The following is an 11,413-nucleotide window of genomic DNA, read 5'->3' on the forward strand; positions in this document are numbered from 1 at the left end:
ATATTCAGACGGTAATTGGCATTTTGAGGCGCCATAAGGCCAAAAGCGGCATTGGCTCTCGTGAGCTTAACCCTCAAATCAACATTATTGAGCAATAATCTATCACAGAAAAAAATGTTGTAAAGTGTAAAGTGTCTTTGGGGGGGATCTTGAGAGTTTGTGACTCGGACTTTGATTCTAAGTCTCGTACTTTGCAAAATATATACGCAAATAAATTTAAATAAAGTTAAGCCGCACACACAGGCGCCACCTTGGAGAAATGACTACTATATCATTGTAAAATTCCCTAAAGGAAAAAAAAACAAAAAACTTAATGATCTTATGAATATCTTTCGAACTTTCTAAATCCCAGAAAGTCGAGAAATCAGATCCAAGTGTGACATCAGCTGACACTTTTTACAGGAGACTCCATCTGAACTCTGTGGAGCCTGATCTCAAGGTTTTTAAGTCTGATCCTGAAACCAGAAGAGGATCTTTCTGTCTCTTCAGATTCATTATGATCCAATGATTTCGGTTCTGCATGATACCGCTGATGTTTGCACAGAGCAGATAATGAAGTGAATGTTTTTGCACATTGGTAACAATGAAACTGTTTATTTACAGCGTGGGATCGTTTATGCACTTCAAGATGATCCGCAGTGGTGAAGGATGACCCACACTGGTCACAGACTTGCTTTTTGACGTCACTGTGACAGAGTTCATGTTGTCTTAATTCACTTGGTGTGGTGAAGCCTCTCCCACATTCTTTGCAGTAGTTCATTTTGTCTCCAGTGTGTCTGCGTTGATGTCGTTTTAGGCTCTCTTGCTGATTGAACGTCTTCCCACCACCACAGTGACAACAGGGTTGAGAAGTGGATCCATCTGTGTCGCTCTGCTTCTAAACAAAGACATAAAAGACAGTGTAAGTCAGGCAATTCCTTCAACATTTTTATCTTGAACACCGCCTGAAATAAAGAGCATCTGTGCCAGCATCCAATTACATTTTACTATTTACATTATAACACTCAACTTACTGGCTTACAATGACTTTTAATTTGTAGGTAATCTACTTATTGGGAAGATTGGTGATTAAACTCCTGGATGCTCTACTCTGCATGCCACAAGATACAAACCCCAAGCTGCTCTCCGATGCATCTATTGGAGTGTAAATGTTAGATTGATAGGAAGGGGAGGAGCTTTTAAAACTTTACATTTTTCCAACATCAGGAAAGTTTCAGGAGAATTGTGTCAGATTTGACTGAATATTCTGTAAATGAAGTTTTCATGTCTCATTTAGTTTTGAAATTAAACTTCATTCACATAATACTTCAAAATAACTACAACTGTAAAAAGAAAAATACATACCTCACAGTAACTGCACTTGTAGAGTTTCTCTCTGGTGTGAATCTTTTGGTGTGATTTGAGGTAACGTGGAGATTTAAAAGTCTTCTCACACAGTTCGCATTTATAAGGTCTCTTCCCAGTGTGGATAAACATGTGCTGCTCTAAGTTTTTGTATGTCACACAAATTTTGCCACATTGATCACAGCAGCAAACATCCTTTTTTGTGTGAATGCGTAGGTGAATGTCTCGGCTGACTAGCCAGCGGAAAGTTTTTCCACAAATGTGACAGCTGTACGCCTTAAATCCGGAGTGGGTAACTTGATGACGCTGTAAGTAGCTACTTTGAGTAAAAGCTTTATCACACTGATCACAGCTGTACGCTTTAACTGCACTGTGGATGAGTTGGTGTGTTTTTAAGCTTCCAGCCTGGGTGAAAGACTTTCCACACAAGTCACAGCTGTACGCTTTAACTCCACTGTGGATGAGTTGGTGTCTTTTGAAATTTTGATAAATACTAAAAGACTTTCCACACAACTCACAGCTGTATGGTTTAACTCCACTGTGTATGAGTTGGTGTCTTTCTAAGTTTCCCGAACGGTGAAAAGACTGTCCACACAACTCACAGCTGTATGCTTTAACTCCACTGTGGATCAGTTGGTGTTTTTTTAAGCTTCCAGCATGGGTAAAAGACTTTCCACATTCATCACAACTATATGGCTTAACTCCACTGTGAACAAGTTGGTGTGATTTTAAGCTTCCAGTGTGGGTAAAAGACTTTCCACACAACTCACAGCTGTATGCTTTAACTCCACTGTGGATGAGTTGGTGTGTTTTTAAGCTTCCAGCCTGGGTAAAAGACTTTCCACACAACTCACAGCTGTACGCTTTAACTCCGCTGTGGGTGAGTTGGTGTCTTTTTAAGGTGTCAGGACGGTTAAAAGACTGTCCGCAGAAGTCACAGCTGTACGCTTTAACTCCACTGTGGATGAGTTGGTGTGATTTTAAGCTTCTAGCCCAGTTAAAAGACTTTCCACACAACTCACAGCTGTGCCCTTTAACTCCGCTGTGGATGAGTTGATGTTGTTTTAAGTATGCACTCTGCGTAAAAGACTTTCCACACAACTCACAGCTGTATGCTTTAACTCCACTGTGAATCAGTTGGTGTTTTTTTAAGCTTCCAACCTGGGTAAAAGACTTTCCACATTCATCACAACTATACGGCTTAACTCCACTGTGAACAAGTTGGTGTGATTTTAAGCTTCCAGCGTGGGTAAAATCCTTCCCACACTCATCACAGCTGTATGCTTTAACTCCACTGTGGATGAGTTGGTGTGTTTTTAAGCTTTCAGCCTGGGTAAAAGACTTCCTACACAACTCACAGCTGTACGCTTTAACTCCGCTGTGGGTGAGTTGGTGTGATTTTAAGCTTCCAGCCCGGTTAAAAGACTTTCCACACAACTCACAGCTGTATGCTTTAACTCCACTGTGGATCAGTTGGTGTGTTTTTAAGCTTCCAGCGTGGGTAAAAGACTTTCCACACAACTCACAGCTGTACGCTTTAACTCCACTGTGTATGAGTTGGTGTCTTTCTAAGTTTCCCGAACGGTTAAAAGACTTTCCACACAACTCACAGCTGTATGCTTTAACTCCACTGTGGATGAGTTGGTGTGTTTTTAAGTATGCACTCTGCGTAAAAGACTTTCCACACAACTCACAGCTATATGCTTTAACTCCACTGTGGATGAGTTGGTGTGTTTTTAAGTTTGCACTCTGCGTAAAAGACTTTCCACACAAGTCACAGCTATATGCTTTAACTCCACTGTGTATGAGTTGGTGTCTTTTTAAGGTGTCAGGACGGTGAAAAAACTGTCCGCAGAAGTCACAGCTGTACGCTTTAACTCCACTGTGGATGAGCTGGTGAGTTTTTAAGTTTTGAGAAAGGGAAAACGACTTTCCACACTCATCACAACTATACGGCTTAACTCCACTGTGAACAAGTTGGTGTGCTTTTAAGCTTCCAGCCCGGGTAAAATCCTTCCCACACTCATCACAGCTGTATTTTTTCTCTTCCTTTGTTCTGTGAGGTTTGTTGGCCTCCTTAGAGCGCTGACTTCTCGCTCCATGTTGGTCCTGCAGTAACAGAGATACAAACAGAGGCAGTGAGTGAAATGCAGTCGTGGAACAAACTCAACCTTCAAACTTCCTCCACTAACACTAGTTTTAAACCAAAGGTTGAAATAGTTCCTTTTCAGTCAATACACTCGGTACAACACACGTGGTATGGGATATCATGTCCTCGCGTGTCCTGGCTGAGGAAACCTTTATTCACGCCTTTAAGGCAGATGATCTGTGATGACGTGTGCACAGCCCCGCATGCTAATATATCCCCCTGCCATCACAGTCACCCCTCAGTTATTATACTCCTTTGGGATCTTACAAAACTTCAAACGACTCGTCGACTATTAAATTAGTTGTTGACAATGATGTAATTGAAAACGATGTAATCGTGACTAGTCGACTAATCGTGGCAGCCCTACTTGTGACATGTGCAATGACAATAAAGTTGAATTCTTTTCTATTCTATTCTAACCACAATAAAGAGCAGTGCTACAGGTAAGCTAACTGAGAGTGACTGGGGTTCAAGCGTCAGGAACAGCGCTCATCACGGTTCTTTCCCTTGTGCACGAACAAAACAAAGAGCTCTGGGGACTTGCGTCTTGCTCTTGCCATTGTAGTAGAGTTGTCTTGGCATTCCAGCAATAGGTTTATGCTAGACAAACCTATCAATAAGTTTCCTTGTGTGATTATAGATGATAAATTAAACTGGAAGTCGCATATAAATCACATACATGACACAAGTTCAAGAAGTGTTTCAATTTGAGTAAAGTAAAACACATTCTGGACTAGGAATGGGTACCGGTATCCGGTGCCATTATGGCACCGGTTCTGACATAAACTGTAGTAACCAGACCGAAAAGCAGCCCACATTTCGGTGCTTTTTTTTTCTTGAGACGTCATACACTTTGGATTCTAGCCAATCATTTACCTTTGCAAGGATAGTAGGCGGGCTCAGGTACGCACGTTCTTTTAGAGCAGAGCTACAGATTAAAAATGCCCAAGGCAAAGCTGTCAAAAGTCATGCTGTACTCCACAACAAAAGATTCAAACTCAACAGCCTGCAACAAGTGCTTTAAGGTGATACTGTGCAAAGGAGGTAAAACCTTGAATCTGATGAAACACCTGGCGATGCATAGCGCTTTTTTAAAAGCAGAGAAATGCACTGTATTTGACAGCTTGCTGCAAGACCGAGCACCAAGCACATCTACTGCGGGGGTGGTGCCTGTTATCGGACCCTAAGTTAGCAACATCCCCCAAGAACCCAAAGAGGAGAGTCCTGGAGGGAAGGTAGTCAGAACTGAGGGGATCGAACTACGAGAAGGCAAGATTGCAGACATAGAGAGCAGCAAGTACCTGGTGATCCCACAGGCAAATGGGAACCATGAAGAGGTCGCTAGAAAAGCTGCAACCACCAAGTACCTGCAGAGGGGTCAGGCAAGTCCTGAGGAGTCAACTGAATGGTAAGAATAAGATCTGGGCTATCAACACCTACGCCCTGCCCGTGATCAGGTATCCTGCTGGGGTCTCCTGACCATGCATGGAGAGTGTCACCCCAAGTCCAGCACCCTGAGGCTGTACGCTAAGTGGAAGGAAGGAGGCTGGAGACTGGTGAGTGTCAGCACCATGGTCCAGGAGACAACAAACATCCATGAATACATCAGTAAGATGGCCCCAACTGATTGCGTGCTCAGTGAATACCTCAGGCAGCAGAAACCCAAGAATGAGGAGGAAGAGGAGGCACCATCATGGAAGGAGAGGCCGCTACATGGCATATACCAATGGCAGATAGCGGAGGTGGCTGATATCCAGAAATCCTACCAGTGGCTGGACAAAGCCGGACTGAAAGACAGCACAGAGGCACTAATCATGGCAGAAAAGGAACAAGCCCTGAGCACAAGATTCATAGAGACGCCCCGTAGGGTGGAGGAGAATGACCGAGCTAAGATCTTGTGGGACTTCCAGATACAGACGGGTAAAATGGTGGCGGCTAACCAACCGGACACAGTGGTGGTAAACAAACAATTCAATTCAATTCAATTTTATTTATATAGCGCCAAATCACAACAAAAGTCACCTCAAGGTGCTTTATGTTGTACAGTAGATACATAGAAAAGCCCAACAATCATATGATCCCCCAGGGCTCTAGAGTGCGACCAATTTGGTCGCAAATGCGACCAAAACTTTCAGTGGTGCAACTAAAAACAAAATATTTGGTTGCACCAGTGCGACCAACTGTTCGGGTAATAAAAAAATAATAATAATTTCTGCAACTCTCCGTGTGGTCAACAACAGACACACATTATGCCCCTATCGTGGACTAAACCAATCAGAGATAGTCAGGGGCGGGACCTCTCTGATTGGCCTTGGTCCAGTTGAAAGTGCAGTTGGAAGAGGGAGGTGAGTAGCTTGAATAAAGCGATATCCATAGGGACCTATGGATTCTTCGATACCCAACATCCACAATGACGGCGAAACAACTAGTAGCTCAGTGTTCCAACATTCGAAAGAAGGGACTGCTATCACAGCTAGAGATTGACGAGGTACAACATAAATGCTACGGCAAGGAGGAGTCAGGACGCCAGGTCAGGGGGGAGATATCATCACCCCCACCCGAGATTGGGTACATAGCCCCAAGTGCGATAGGAGAAGGATCGTTGAGTGCGAGAGGAACTGACCTGAGAAATAGGATCATGGCCAAACTTGAAACCTGGATCCCCCGTAGCCGGTTACCAAGATTACGTGAAGTACCCTCAGAAGGTCTGCTAGATGATGTTAATGCAGCACTACGGACGATACCTACAACCACGATTACCGACACTAACAAACTGATCTACAATACAGCAGCAGTGATCAGTGAGATGCTTGGCTACAAGCTGAACAGCCACAAGGGGCAGTACCCTCCATGGAGAAGGAGGCTAGAGAGCAAGATCAAAGCAGCACGGAGGGAGGTTAGCCAACTAACGGAGTTGCAGAAAGGTGCGGCAAAGAAGGTGCATAAGAAATACAGCAAACTGTCCATACCTGAGGCCTTGGAAACTGCCAAGCAAAGACTCACAGCCTTGGCCAGCCGCTTGAGGAGGTACACCAGAGAGATAGAAGGCAGGAGAATAAACCAGCTGTTCTCCACAGAACCAGCAAAGGTGTACTCTCAGTGGCAAGGAAACAATAAGAGAACAGCACCACCAAGGCTGGAGATGGAGCAATACTGGAAGAGCATATGGGACAAGGACGCAACCCATAACGGCAATGCTCAGTGGCTAGTGGATCTGAGGGCAGACCATAGCGACCTCCCTGAACAGGGACCAGTAACCATCACAGTGGCAGATATCCAAGAAAGGGTCTCCAGTATGAAGAGTTGGACAGGACATGGTTCACGCCTACTGGCTGAAGAAGCTGACTGCACTCCACGAGCGTCTGGCAGCACAAATGAACCAGCTGCTAGTTAACGAGAGACACCCGGAATGGCTAACCGAAGGTCGAACGGTCCTGATCCCCAAGGACCCCAAGAAGGGACCGGTCCCATCCAACTACCGACCAATAACCTGCCTCAGTACTACATGGAAGCTCCTGTCAGGCATCATATCGGCTAAGATGAACAGGCACATGGGTCAATACATGAGTGGGGCACAGAAAGGGATTGGCAAGAATACCAGAGGTGCAAAACACCAGCTACTGGTAGACAGAACAGTCAGCCGAGACTGCAAGACCAGACTGACCAACCTGTGCACTGCCTGGATTGATTACAAGAAGGCCTATGACTCAATGCCCCACAGCTGGATCCTGGAATGCTTAGAATTGTACAAGATCAACAGGACCCTAAGAGCCTTCATCAGGAAGTCAATGGGGATGTGGCGTACAACACTAGAGGCCAACTCCAAGCCCATAGCACAAGTCACCATCAAGTGCGGGATCTACCAAGGAGATGCTCTGTCCCCACTGCTGTTCTGCATAGGCCTGAACCCCCTCAGTGAGATCATTAACAAGACTGGCTACGGATACCGACTACGGAACGAAGCAGTTGTCAGCCACCTCCTGTACATGGATGACATCAAGCTGTATGCCAAGAGTGAACGAGACATCGATTCACTGATCCACACTACCAGGCTATACAGCAATGACATTGGAATGTCGTTCGGACTGGAGAAGTGTAGTCGAATGGTAACAAAGAGAGGGAAGGTAGTCAGAACTGAGGGGATTGAACTACCAGAAGGCAACATTGCAGACATAGAGGACAGTTACAAGAACCTGGGGATCCCGCAGGCGAATGGGAACCATGAAGAGGCCGCTAGAAAGGCTGCAACCACCAAGTACCTGCAGAGGGTCAGGCAAGTCCTGAGGAGTCAGCTGAACGGTAAGAACAAGATCCGGGCCATCAACACCTACGCCCTGCCCGTGATCAGGTACCCTGCTGGGGTAATAGGCTGGCCAAAGGAGGAGATAGAAGCCACTGACATAAAGACAAAAAAGCTCCTTACCATGCATGGAGGGTTTCACCCCAAGTCCAGCACCCTGAGGCTGTACGCTAAGCGGAAGGAAGGAGGCCGGGGACTGGTGAGTGTCAGCACCACAGTCCAGGATGAGACAACAAACATCCAAGAATACATTGGGAAGATGGCCCCAACTGACCGAGTGCTCAGTGAATACCTCAGGCAGCAGAAACCCAAGAAAGAGGAGGGAGACGAGGAACCATCATGGAAGGACAGGGCCCTGCACGGTATGTACCACCGGCAGATAGAGGAGATGGCTGACATCCAGAAATCCTACCAGTGGCTGGACAAAGCTGGACTGAAAGACCGCACAGAGGCACTAATCATGGCAGCACAAGAACATGCTCTGAGTACAAGATCCATAGAGGCTGGGGTCTATCAAACCAGGCAAGACCCCAGGTGCAGGCTGTGTAAAGATGCTCCAGAGACAATCCAGCACATAACAGCAGGGTGCAAGATGCTAGCAGGCAAGGCATACATGGAACGCCATAACCAAGTGGCCGGCATAGTGTACAGGAACATCTGTGCCGAGTATAACCTGGAAGTCCCGAGGTCAAAATGGGAGATGCCCCCAAGGGTGGTGGAGAATGACCGAGCTAAGATCCTGTGGGACTTCCAGATACAGACGGACAAAATGGTGGTGGCTAACCAACCGGACATAGTGGTGGTAGACAAACAGAAGAAGACGGCCGTAGTGATCGATGTAGCGGTTCCGAATGACAGCAATATCAGGAAGAAGGAACACGAGAAGCTGGAGAAATACCAAGGGCTCAGAGAAGAGCTCGAGAGGATGTGGAGGGTGAAGGTGACGGTGGTCCCCGTGGTAATCGGAGCACTAGGTGCGGTGACTCCCAAGCTAGGCGAGTGGCTCCAGCAGATCCCGGAAACAACATCGGAGATCTCTGTCCAGAAGAGCGCAGTCCTAGGAACAGCTAAGATACTGCGCAGGACCCTCAAGCTCCCAGGCGTCTGTTAGAGGACGCGAGCTTGAAGGATAAACCGCCCGCAGGGGCGAGATGGGTGTTTTTTTATATTTTTATATATATATAGATATATATAGATATATATATATATAGATATATATATATAGATATATATATAGATAGATAGATAGATAGATAGATAGATTTGTTGGTTTTTGTTTTTTGCCCTTTATCACAGTTCCTCTTCCCCACATTTTTTCTTTCCCTCTTTCTTTCTCCCTTTTCTTTCCCCCAGTCATATCTGTCCCGTGTGTAGCAAGTGAAAATAAAATAAACAATAAAAGCAAAGGTGAATCAAATAGACTAATACAGCAAGGCCGGGATGGTCCATTTGGTAAAGTAAATCCGTTGGGCATCTTTCTTTGTCTTCAGACAATAATTCTGATGGCAAAAGAACCAAATGGGACAGGCAAAAAAGCAAAAAAAGAGAGAAACTGTATTTCGTTTCAGCCTGGGTATCACCATACAAAATGTCAATAAGCCTCTTCCTGAAACTTCCTCAATCTTGACAAACAAGCATCAGCTGATGAAGTGCACACAGTTTCAATAAAAACTGTCACTGTTATTTATTCACCTTTCAGTCACTTTAATTTTTAAAACTGTAATTTTAAAACTGTATATTCTGTGTATTTATTATTTCACTCCTATTGCCTGTTCTTATTGTCCTCATCTTCAACGTATGCTGCTAGGTTGTTTGTTAATTGCCCCTTGAGGATTAATAAAGTTTTCTGATTCTGATAAAAGTGATATGTTCTTCACCTTTTGTGTTGATGACATTTTTGTCCACTTTAGCAGCTGAGCTGAGTCCAAACGGCTGAAAATGTTCACCTGGTGCTCTGTCAAACTCTTCTCCTCCTGCTGATCAGCTGGGACACAAAACAGTAACATCACAGTGAGACAAGAACGTGAGAGGGACGTGTCCCAGGATTGAATTTAAAGCCATCATATTTACAGTTTGGATTTGGCGGACGCCCTCTTTACTTTTAGGAATAGTAACTGTGAAACTATGGTACTCATGACCATTGATCGATAGTCACGACATTACAACGAGTATTCATCAAGATACTTTTAAGAATATTCTTAACATGGACTCGGATTTTTAAAAAAATTATATATAAAAAAATTTCTCTCCATCAATAAGAATTTACTGACTGCAACTTGAACGTTGACTCAAAATGACTTTAAATCATCCGGGAAAGATGCATTTGACAAATTATAGACAAAAAAAGCCTGATAAAGGACACATGTCTGTAATGTGTCTGTGAAATGGATGAATGTTATTGACTGAGCAGATAATGAACAAGTGTGTTCTAGCAGCTGCAGTTTCAGCTGCGCGTGCTAACACACACACACCCTCCTGTTATCACTTCAAATAGAAATGAGGCTGTAGAGGTTTGGAGCATGCAGAAAAACAGCTGCAGGGACAATGAAAAGACTTTTCTGCTCCAACGTTCTGCCAGCAAACGCTCAACTTCTCCCAGCATGCTGAGCTAATGATTAGTTGGTGTTTTTCTCCAAACACTCTCTCACTCTTCTCTCAACGTGTTCACAATAAACTGTGAACAGACACCGAGGAGAGCAGCAGAAGACCTCATTCAGGAGCTAAACTCAACATGAACTGAACTCACAGTAAAGTTAGCTCGGTGCTTACCTTTAGATGAGCCCACAAACCGAGAGAAACTCCGTGATGAAGCCGGAACTCTTTCCAAACACAGGAAACAGATCAGGGAGCAGAGACCCACGTGGTTCACGCTGATCTCAGCTACGATCCAGGAGACAAGGGTGGGCAGATCGATGCAGATATCGATCAGGACGTTGGTAGTGGTATATAATCGATACTTTAGTTCGTTTCTCTCCTCTAAGTTCAACGCTTTACTCCCGTTTCACGTATAAGCAGCTCTCTCTGCTCCTCTCCTGCACACACACTTTGCTCCGCCCCCTTCTTCCTGCTCTGCTGTGGTTTGTAGCTGTGCGGTCACGTGTCTGAGCACACGTCTTTTGCGGACCTCCTATAGGGCTTTGGAGCGTGATGTCCCGGGAAGAGGGCCACGCCCCCTCCCGCCATGACAGTAGGTCAGACATTAGGTTGTCCCAATTCAGGGTCTGCAGCCTTAAAGTACGCAGCCTCAACGATCCTCAAGGGCCGCGTACTCAAATACCGCTGAGGCCGGAAGTGCGACGCTTGTGAAATGGGACGGTCTAGCCTCCGTCGCGCTGCCCAGGTTGCCTAGCAACCATGATCCTAACAGCTGGAAACGTTTCATACAGCTTTGTTTGACAGAAATGAAGGAGAGCATATTTTGTACATTTGTTTCTACATGAGCTTTGATTTGATAAGTATCTGAGGCTGAGACCACAGGACTGTAAAACATGATTGTTGGCTGTCTGAGTGGTGTCCCAGAAACGATGTGGGCTTCATAGATAATTGGCAAACCTTCTGGAGGAAACCTGGTCTTGTTAGGAGAGACGGCATCCATCCCACTTTGGATGGAGCAGCTCTCA

The 11,413-nt window shown here is 45.2% G+C and overlaps 1 pseudogene across 1 annotated transcript; it reads right to left on the bottom strand.

Annotated features, from left to right (window-relative positions):
- Positions 1 to 760: 760 nt before the first annotated feature.
- On the bottom strand, positions 761 to 11,021 carry LOC146380838 (uncharacterized; annotated as a pseudogene). The gene is made up of 3 exons (XR_014801333.1): positions 10,563 to 11,021; positions 9,671 to 9,777; positions 761 to 3,453 (listed from the first exon to the last, which is right to left on the bottom strand). The product of XR_014801333.1 is annotated as an uncharacterized LOC146380838 (transcript).
- Positions 11,022 to 11,413: the final 392 nt, after the last annotated feature.

Source organism: Perissodus microlepis, chromosome 9 (genome assembly GCF_051167445.1).
Source record: "Perissodus microlepis isolate ML-2025 ecotype Zambia chromosome 9, ASM5116744v1, whole genome shotgun sequence".
In the NCBI taxonomy this organism is placed as follows: domain Eukaryota; kingdom Metazoa; phylum Chordata; class Actinopteri; order Cichliformes; family Cichlidae; genus Perissodus; species Perissodus microlepis.